Source organism: Tamandua tetradactyla, chromosome X (assembly GCF_023851605.1).
Source record: "Tamandua tetradactyla isolate mTamTet1 chromosome X, mTamTet1.pri, whole genome shotgun sequence".
NCBI classification, from domain to species: domain Eukaryota; kingdom Metazoa; phylum Chordata; class Mammalia; order Pilosa; family Myrmecophagidae; genus Tamandua; species Tamandua tetradactyla.
The window spans coordinates 5,277,604-5,287,062 of NC_135353.1; positions in this window are offsets into that span (position 1 = coordinate 5,277,604).

Sequence of the window (9,459 nt, forward strand, 5' to 3'; positions counted from 1 at the left end):
TTCCTTTTGCTTGCTTTTGGGTTAGTTTGCTGTTCTTTCTCTAGTTCTTCCAAGCTGTCAGTTAATTCCTTGATTTTGGTCTTTCTTCTTTTTTGATATAGGCATTTAGGGCAATACATTTCCCTCAGCACTGCCTTTGCTACATCCCATAAATTTTGATATGGTGTGCTTTCATTTTCATTTGCCTCCAGATATTTACTGATTTCTCTTGTAATTTCTTCCTTGACCCATTGATTGTTTAAGAGTGTGTTGTTGAGCCTCCACATATTTGTGAATTTTCTGGCCCTCTGCCTATTATTGATTTCCAGCTTCATTCCCCTATGATCTGAGAAAGTGTTCTGTGTGATTTCAATAGCTTTGTGACCCAACATATGGCCTATCCTTGAGAATGATCCATGAGCACTGAAGAAAAAGGTGTATCCTGCTGTTGTGGGGTATAATGTTCTATAAATGTCTGTTAAGTCTAGTTCATTTACTATATTTTTCAAATTCTCTTTTCTTTATTGATCATCTATGTAGATGTTCTGTCCATTGACGAGAGCAGGAATTGAAGTCCCCAACTATTATGGTAGATGTGTCTATTTCTCTTTTCATTGTTTGCTGCATGTATTTTGCAGCATTCTGGCTCAGTGCATAAATATTTATAATTGTTATGTCTTCTTGTTGAATTGTTCCTTATTGACACATAGTGTCTTCCTTTGTCTCTTTTAATTGTTTTACATTTGAAGTCTAATTTGTTGGATATGAGTATAGCTACTCCTCCTCTTTTCTGATTGTTGTTTTACATGAAATATCTTTTCCAACCTTTCACTTTCAGCCTATGTTTTATTTTGGGTCTAAGATGCATCTCCTATAGACAGCCTATAGATGGGTCCTGTTTTTTTAATTCATTCTGTTAGTCTATATCTTTTGATTGGGGAGTTTAAGCCATTAACATTTAGTGTTATTACTGTAAGGGCAGTACTTTCTTCTACCATTTTGCCTTTTGGATTTTATATGTCATATCTAATTTTTCTTCTTTTTACCTTAACTGATAGTCTTCATTTCTATACTCTTCTCCACACCTCTCTTTCCTGTCTTTTCCTATCTGTCTCTAGTGCTCCCTTTAGTGTTTCTTGCAGAGCTGGTTTCTTGGTCACAAATTCTGTCAGTGATTTTTTTGCCTGAAAATGTTTTAATTTCTCCCTCATTTTTGAAGGACAATTTTGCTGGATATAGAATTCTTGGTTGGCAATTTTTCTCTTTTATTATCTTGACTATATCATCCCACTGTCTTCTTGCCATCATGGTTTCTGCTGAGAAATCTATGCATAGTCTTATTGGGCTTCCCTTGTATGTGGTGGATTGCTTTTCACTTGCTGCTTTCAAGATTCTCTCTTTCTCTTTGACCTCTGACATTCTGATTATTAAGTGTCTTGGAGTATGTCTATTTGGATCTGTTCTGTTTGAGGTATGCTGCACTTCTTGGATCTGTAATTTTAAATCTTTCATAAGAGTTGGGAAATTTTCAGTGATAACTTCCTTCATTAGTTTTTTCTGCCTTTTCCCTTCTCTTCTCCTTCTGGGACACCCACAACACGTATATTCATGCGCTTCATGTTGTCATTCAATTCCCTGAGTCCCTGCCCATGTTTTTCCATTCTTTTCCCTATATTTTCTTTTGCTTGTTGAATTTCAGATGTCCTGTCCTCCAGTTCACTAATCCTATCCTCTGCCTCTTGAAATCTACCATTGTAGGTTTCCATTTTTTTCATGTCTTCTACTGTGTCTTTCATTCCCATAAGTTCTGTGATTTCTTTTTTCAGACTTTTGATTTTTGTTTTTCTTCATCCCTTGCCTTCTTTATATCCTCCCTCAATTCATTGATTCAAGATTTGATGTTTTCCATGTCTGTTTGAACATTCTGAATTAATTGTCTCAACTCCTGTGTCTCATTTGAATTGCTGGTTTGTTCCTTTGACTGGGCTATGCCTTCAATTTTCCTTGTATGATTTGTTATTTTTTGCTGGTATCTAGGCATTTATTTTTCTTAATTAGTTTATTCTATAGATTGTTTATACTTTTTTTCCCTAGGATTTTCTTGATGGATGACTTTGTTGTTTATCTGTTCTTTCACATGCAGTTCAGTTTATTCTAGACCTCTAGCTTAAGTTTTGTTTATCAGATCAGAGTTTTTCAGTTCTTGTTTCTTGCCCTGATGATATGGTGCCTTTTTTCCCCTTAGGAGGGTCTATTTAGGTATTATAGACCCCAGTAAGATTTTCCCAGACCAAATTGGACTTGTATCAGGAGGAAAGAGTCACCTGCATCAGTTTTCCCTGAAGGTGAAACCCTGCAGGTTGATAGACTTTCCTGTGAAGTTTCTGGACTCTGTGATTTTCGTGTCCTGCTCAGTATGTGGTGCTTGTCTGCCTGTGGGTCCCATCGGCATAAGGTGATGCAGTATCTTTAACTTCAGCAGACTCTCTCTGATGGGGGTGTGGTGGAGACAGAGGACAGGTTGTGGGCTGGCTTTAATGGATTCAGTTTCCCAATCCTGGGGTCTGAATTCCTTGAGGGAGGGATTACACCTGAGCTGGGCCCCATCACTCTCCTGGGAAAGGCACAGACTCCAGACAAACTCTCAGACAAACTTAATTCTGCCCTTACCTGGAGAAGTTGGAGCCTGAAAAGCCTTGCTGTTGTATCCAAAGAGCAGTCAAGCCGTAGAAACACAGCCACAAAAAAGAAAAGAAAAAAAAGATCCTTTTCAGAACAGGACCCCTGTTCCTTGGGTTTGCCAACCAAGAGCTTAAGTTGGTATGTTGCTCTGTGTATCTCCAGGTCCTATGTGCCCCCTCCTTTCCTTTTGGGTCCAGACCCTTTCAAGTATTTTGTGCTGTCCAATCCAAAAAATGTCTGTTTTTTTTCCATCTGCCCTGCCCCCTCTGCACTGGGGCAAAAACCAGCAACCTCAGCTTTTACTCGAGGTTCAGCTGAGCTGCGGGCCTATTTTTAGTAGTCAGAATTTGTTAATTAATTCCACAATTGGAGCTTGGTTGCTCAGCCCCTGCTTCTGGTAAAGTCCCTTTCCTTTCCCCTCTGGAAAGCAACCTGTGGGAGAAGAGCACCGGCCGCTGCAGCTTGGGGAACTCACGGTTCTGGGGAGGCTCACAGTCGGTCCAGCTGGTCCAGACTGGGGTACACTGTGTGTCCAGTCACTGACATGGCCCCAGCAGTTGCTCTGTACTGTTCCTGGTTATTTACTAGCTGCTCTGGAGGATGGACTAAATCCCATACCTCACTAAGCTGCCACCTTGTCTCCCTTCAAGCCTGTGAAATTCAAGCTGGGTAAGCAGGGAAGTGAGGGTATGTGGGATTGGGAGCAATGAGAAGGCAGGAGGCTCTGTGGTGAGGCTGAGGGATGGTTGGAGAATAGAGTGATTCTATCAGAGAGAGCAGAGTGGTCACAGAGTGGGGTCCTTAGCATGTGTTGCTGGTAGTAGAAACAAGGGGTCTGGCCATGGCAGTGGGGGGCTGAGTTCAGAAAGATAAGGGCCTGAGAGACAAGGAAACTGGATAAACCAGCTGTAAGGATTCTAAAATCCTGAGGAAGGAAGGTGGAAGGACTGGCAGAGAAGACCAGGGGTGAATGGGGAAGGGGTGGAGGTGGTGGGCAGCTGACCAAATGATTGCAAGGGGTCCTTTCGTTCTATGGCAGGGGCTTCAAAGAGGACAAAAGGAGATGTAGTCTGGAAGGGGTCAGAAAATCGGCCTGTGCGTAAGAAGGTTGTGGAGAAACTGACACTGTTGCAGAGCAGAATGTGGTTTCACTAGGAGGTAGTGCCTGAGCATTTCGACCCCCATGGCTTTAGCCTTGACCTTCTGATAAAACTAAAGGCGGTCCCGTTTCCAACTTTGCTGTGCTTCTTGAATGCCACCATTGTATTTGCAAGATTGGAGTTTAGTTGAGTGAATGCACTGCAAAGAGAGGGGACAAGAGCAACTGTTGCTGTGGGTCAAGAAATCTTAGGTGAGGAGGAGGAGTAGGTGCCACATGACATACAAATGCCCGGTCACATTTGAATTTGCATGGGGCACACTTAGGCTAAAAATGTATTCATAATTTATCTGAAATTAAAATTAAATGGGCATCTGGTATTTTTATTTGCTATGTCTGGTAGCCCCAGTTTTGCAGTCTGACGGTATGTACTTCCAAGAAAGTGGGGATCTTTAGGGAGGAAGCAGAGAGAATGATCTGAAATCAGCAATGAGGAAAAGGAGACCCCCAAGCCGCTTCCAGGTCCTGTGGTACAGGGAAGGTAGAAGAGAAGAACCAGGCTAGACCAGCCTCAGAGCACACACTACCCTGGGGGGAAGGGGGTGGGGCGTGCCCTGGTTCCCTGATAGTGACAGGGTAGGGATATTGAGAAGAAGCTGAGGACCTGGGATTTGGGCCCTGACTGGCTGCATGTCCCAGAGGGCACAGGAAGAAAGTTTCAAGAAGGGTGGGGAGCAGTGAGGCCTGGTCTGTGGCAGGACAAAGGGGCTCCCACCAGGAGGATGCTGAGCACTGTGGGGCATTTCTCTCAAATACTACAGTGAGGCAGTCTCCTCTGGGGAGGGGCTGTACTCAGCAGCACATGGAGCTGTGGGGGGCTGGGAGAAAACTGTCAAACTGAAAGCATCTGAAAAGGTGTAGCGGAGAAGAACTCAGGATGGAGCAGGTTGCACAGAAACCTCCTGGAAGCATTTAGACTGAGTTAAATTATATTTTTATCATATTTCATTAATTTTTAATTTAATAAACCAAGTGTGAAGACAAAATACATACAGAAAGAAAGCAAAAGGAATACATGGGGCAGGGCCTTTAGTTGCAACCCAAATCCTACTGAATATCAGAAATCTCAGTGGCAAATTGTATCAGAGGTCAGTCAGGAGACTGAAACCACACCAGTTATTTGAGCAGAGAGAACCGAATAGAAAAAATATATAAAGATAAAGAATATGTATAAAGAATATAAAGAATTGTGAAGTAGATATAAAGTGGTTAACTAGGCAGCTAAAAATGCAAATTTTTTGTGTTTAGACAGAAGTTCATTGAGGAAGCCAAGACTGTAAGGGAGGGATCGATTTAGACTTATTGTGATGAGCAATAAGGTTTCAAACTTGGCCAGGCAATGGCATTCAGTGGAAGCCTGCCAACATTCTGAATTGATATATACTATATATTATTCATATATATATATGAATATAATATAATAATTGACAGTTTGTATTATATTAATAGAATATATATATAGTATAGAACATATTATGTTTCGGATGCCCAAGTAGGCTCTCCTCCAAGGCAGAAAGAGTTCTGGTTGGCCAACCTGAGACCTCTGTCCTTGTGACAGCCGGGTATGTGGTAACAGGACCATCTATCTAAGTTTAGTGTCTCTTGACCAGACTATGTTTGGCATATGGACCTGCCTTGGCAGGTCAGAGTGGCTAGAACTGCAGTGCGGATAGTCTCAGCTTCCACTCTGCATCCTCTCCGTGACCTGTGGGTCTCACATCTTACAGAGGCAAGGGTATGAGTGCAGATTCTATCCAAAGAAGGGAGGCCTAGATGGTTACACTCTTTTAAATTCATTAGATTAAGCACAGAGCCTGCAGCCATGTGTGCTCAGTAAAGGACTGTTGAGTTCATGAATGAGCCCCATTTATCAGATCCCCTCTGATATGACACTGTTGATCCCCTTTTCCTCTTTCTTTGTTTCCAAGATGCTGTGCTAGTGTGCTTCTCTCCTATCTATGTCCGCAACATCTCAGTCTTCTTTGCTGATGACTTCCAAATTTCCACCTCTGCCCAGATCTCTTCTCTGAGCTCCAGACCTGCCTTATGGGCATTTCCATCTGGATCTTCCCCAGCCATCTCACATTCAGATTTTTTCCTGATACAGGAAGAGACCATGAGAGAAAAGCCTTTTCACCTTCCCATGCTTATGAAGGATGCGATGTCCAGGGCAACCACATCCATGTCACAGCCATGATTGCAAGCCTGAGGATGAAGACCAGTCCTGAGCATGATGGATGGATGGATGGATGGACGGACAGACAGATGGATGGATGAACAGATGGACCAATGCATGAATTAATGGATGGATGGACAGATGGGAAGATAGATGATGGATGGATGGATGGATGAATGGCAAATGCCCATGCTAGAAATGATTACAACAGCTTCCTAGGTTTCACACTGTTCTAGTCCTCCATCCACCTGAGTCACAGTTCAAAAATTCATATACAGGGCGGGCCATGGTGGCTCAGCAGGTAAGAATGCTTGCCTGCCAAACCCGAGGACCCGGGTTCGATTCCCAGTGCCTGCCCATGTATATAAAAAAAAAAGTTCATATACAATCCTGTTATATGACTGATTCCCTGCAGTGACTCCTTGGAAATACTGGCCTCCTGGATATAGGGTAAAGGAAAAGGTCAAGAAAGTTGGTGTAGCTATATTACTATTAGGCTAAAGAGACTTTAAAGCAAGTAGAGATAAGGAAGGTCTCTCTATAATGGTAAGAGTTTCACTTCACTGGAGGCTGTAACACTTTACCTAATAACAGCTTCAAAATACCTAAAGAAAAAATTGACAGAAATATGGGAAAAACTGACAAACCACTATTATATTGGGGGAAATTCAACACATTCCTTTCAGTAGTTAATAGATTAAGTAGACAAAATATCAATAGGATATACAAAAGATGAGTGGTACAATTGGTAGCCTTGATCTAATGGACATATAAAATTTCGCACCCTACATTTGGAGTATATATATCTTTTTTCAAGTACACATAGACCATTTAAACGTTAGTGACCACATGATGAGCCCTAAAAACAGTCTCAACAAATTTCAAAGAGTTTGTATTAGACTGCATTTTCCAATTGTGGTGCAATTAAGGTAGAACACAATACTAAGAAGAAAACTAAACGGAGATAATTTTCTTGCCTTTTTAACTGAGAAATTTCTCTCTCCTGGGAAACAACAGGGAACACAACATAAAATCCCTCTTATAAAAATGATCTCTGTTATTTTGTCAAAACAAAACAAAACCGAAACCACAGGAGAAGCACTGAGTTGCCTACAGAATGGTATTTGTAATTCTAGCCCAGCCTCATCTCGCTTTTATGAAGCTAACATGTTTATTAGGCTCAGCATCTCCAGCACAGCCGAACTTGGTTTGAAGAAACAAACAAGAAATCTTGTCTAGACTCTGATGTTGAGCTCATTATGATACTTCTTAACAGAGGTAAATCTCCACTTTCCATTTTGCTAAGTTTAGGAAAGTGCTCAAATGTTTGGAATAAAATACATAACCATATACCAGATCATTCCAAATGGATAAAATAATTGGACATAAAAATGCCATTAAAAAGCTGGCAGTAAAATATAAGGGAATATTTCTCTGATTTGGGGGCAGGGAAAGGTTTTTTAAAACATAAGCATAAGTGAAATCACAAAGGTAAAGTGATAGATTTGAGGGTGTCAAAATTTACAACCTACCATACACACAAGGTCGATAACAAATTAGGGAAATAGTTTGCAACATATAAAACAAAGCGTTAACATCTTCAATATATAAAGAGTTCATATGAATCAATAAAAAAATGACTATGATATAAAAATAAGGCATAGCCCATGAAGATTTATGTCATCAAAGAGGAAAGACAAATGGCCAATAAATGAGAAAAAATATTGAATCTCAGATGTAAACCAAGTGAAATCAAAATGCGGATATAGTGTTTTTTCTTGCTAAATTGGTTAAATAATTTTTTAAAAATGATAGTAATCCTTACTGTTGAAAGGATGAGGGTAAGCAGTTTCATACAGTGCTGAGGTAAATGGAAACAACCTCTGAGGAAAAAAAGTTCTCATTCCCTTTGATCCCATAATTATACGTCTAGGTAGTTATCCTAGGAAAACAACTAGAAGTGTGCAAATACACTAATACAGAAAAAATTTCATTGTTGTTTTTCTTGTAATAATGGAAAACTGTAATAAAACCAAATGTCAGACAATAGAGAATAATGACATATCTATGTGGTGGCAATGTCATATGTCAATCAAAATACCATGTTTGAAGAATTTGAGAGAATAATTGATATCCCCATTCCCCAAAGCCTGCTCCTACCCCCACCTCCATCTCAGGAAAGGCTCCACACCCCAATGCGGGTGGGCTCCTTCTCCTGTGGCCAGCCTTTGAGTATTGGGTCCCATTCTCTTTTCTCTGTATGCTCCCTCACGATCTCAGCCTCTTTTGTGGTTTAAATACCACCTTTATATTGATACACATTCACATCTGCAGCCTGACTGCTCCCTAAACTCCTCATATATTCAGACTCAACATCTCCACATGGGTTTCTGTTCTAGTTTGCTAGCTGCCGGAATGCAATATACCAGAAACAGAACGGCTTTTAACAAGGGGAATTTAATGAGTTGCTAGTTTACAGTTCTAAGGCCAAGAAAATGTCCCAATTACAACAAGTGTATAGAAATGACCAATCAAAGGCATTCAGGGAAAGATACCTTGGTTCAAGAAGGCCGATGAAGTTCAGGGTTTCTCTCTCAAGTGAGAAGGCACATGGCGAACATAGTCAGGGCTTCTCTCTCAGCTGGGAGGGCACGTGGCGAACACAGCGTCATCTGCTAGCTTTGTCTCCTGGCTTCCTGTTTAATGAAGCTCCCTGGGAGGCGTTTTCCTTTTTCATCTCCAAAGGTTGCTGGCTCGTGGACTCTCTGCATCTCAATGGCTACATCGTTCTGCTCTCTCTGAATCTCTCTGAATCTCTCATCCTCCAAAATGTTTCCTCTTTTATAGGACTTCAGAAACTAATGAAGACCCACTCAAGTGGGTGGAGACATGTCATCCCCTAATCCATTTTAACAACCATTCTTAACTAAATCACATCAACCAGGGAGATAATCTCATTACAGTTTAAAACACACAATATTGAATAGAGATTATTCTACTTTTATGAAATGGGATTTATATTAAAACATGGCTTTTCTTAGGGGCATGCTTCCTTTCAAACCAGCACAGTTTCTAACAGATGCCTCAAGTTAACATGTCTGTGGCAGAGACTTAATTGTCACCAGTATCAGTTCTTCCTTTTTTCAATCACAGATGTGTGTGCCCAGGCCAGAAAGTTTCCCCCTATATAGATGTGTATGCTGTCACCTTCCTTTCAACATCCTGAAATCCATTCCCACAGTTCATTCTAGCACATATTAGCAGGGTCCTGCGGTTCTCTATGAATATAAGGAATTTCCCACTTAGACAGGAACTGTATTTTTCTCCATGTGCTGTGGTGATACCTTACCACTGTCATCATGCTGGAAGCAGGAGTGGCTGTTGAATAAGAAAAGTAATACCTTTTAAAGTAGCTGCCTTTGATGAAGTCTTTCTCAGGGTCTCTAGGAACAAGACAGCTCTC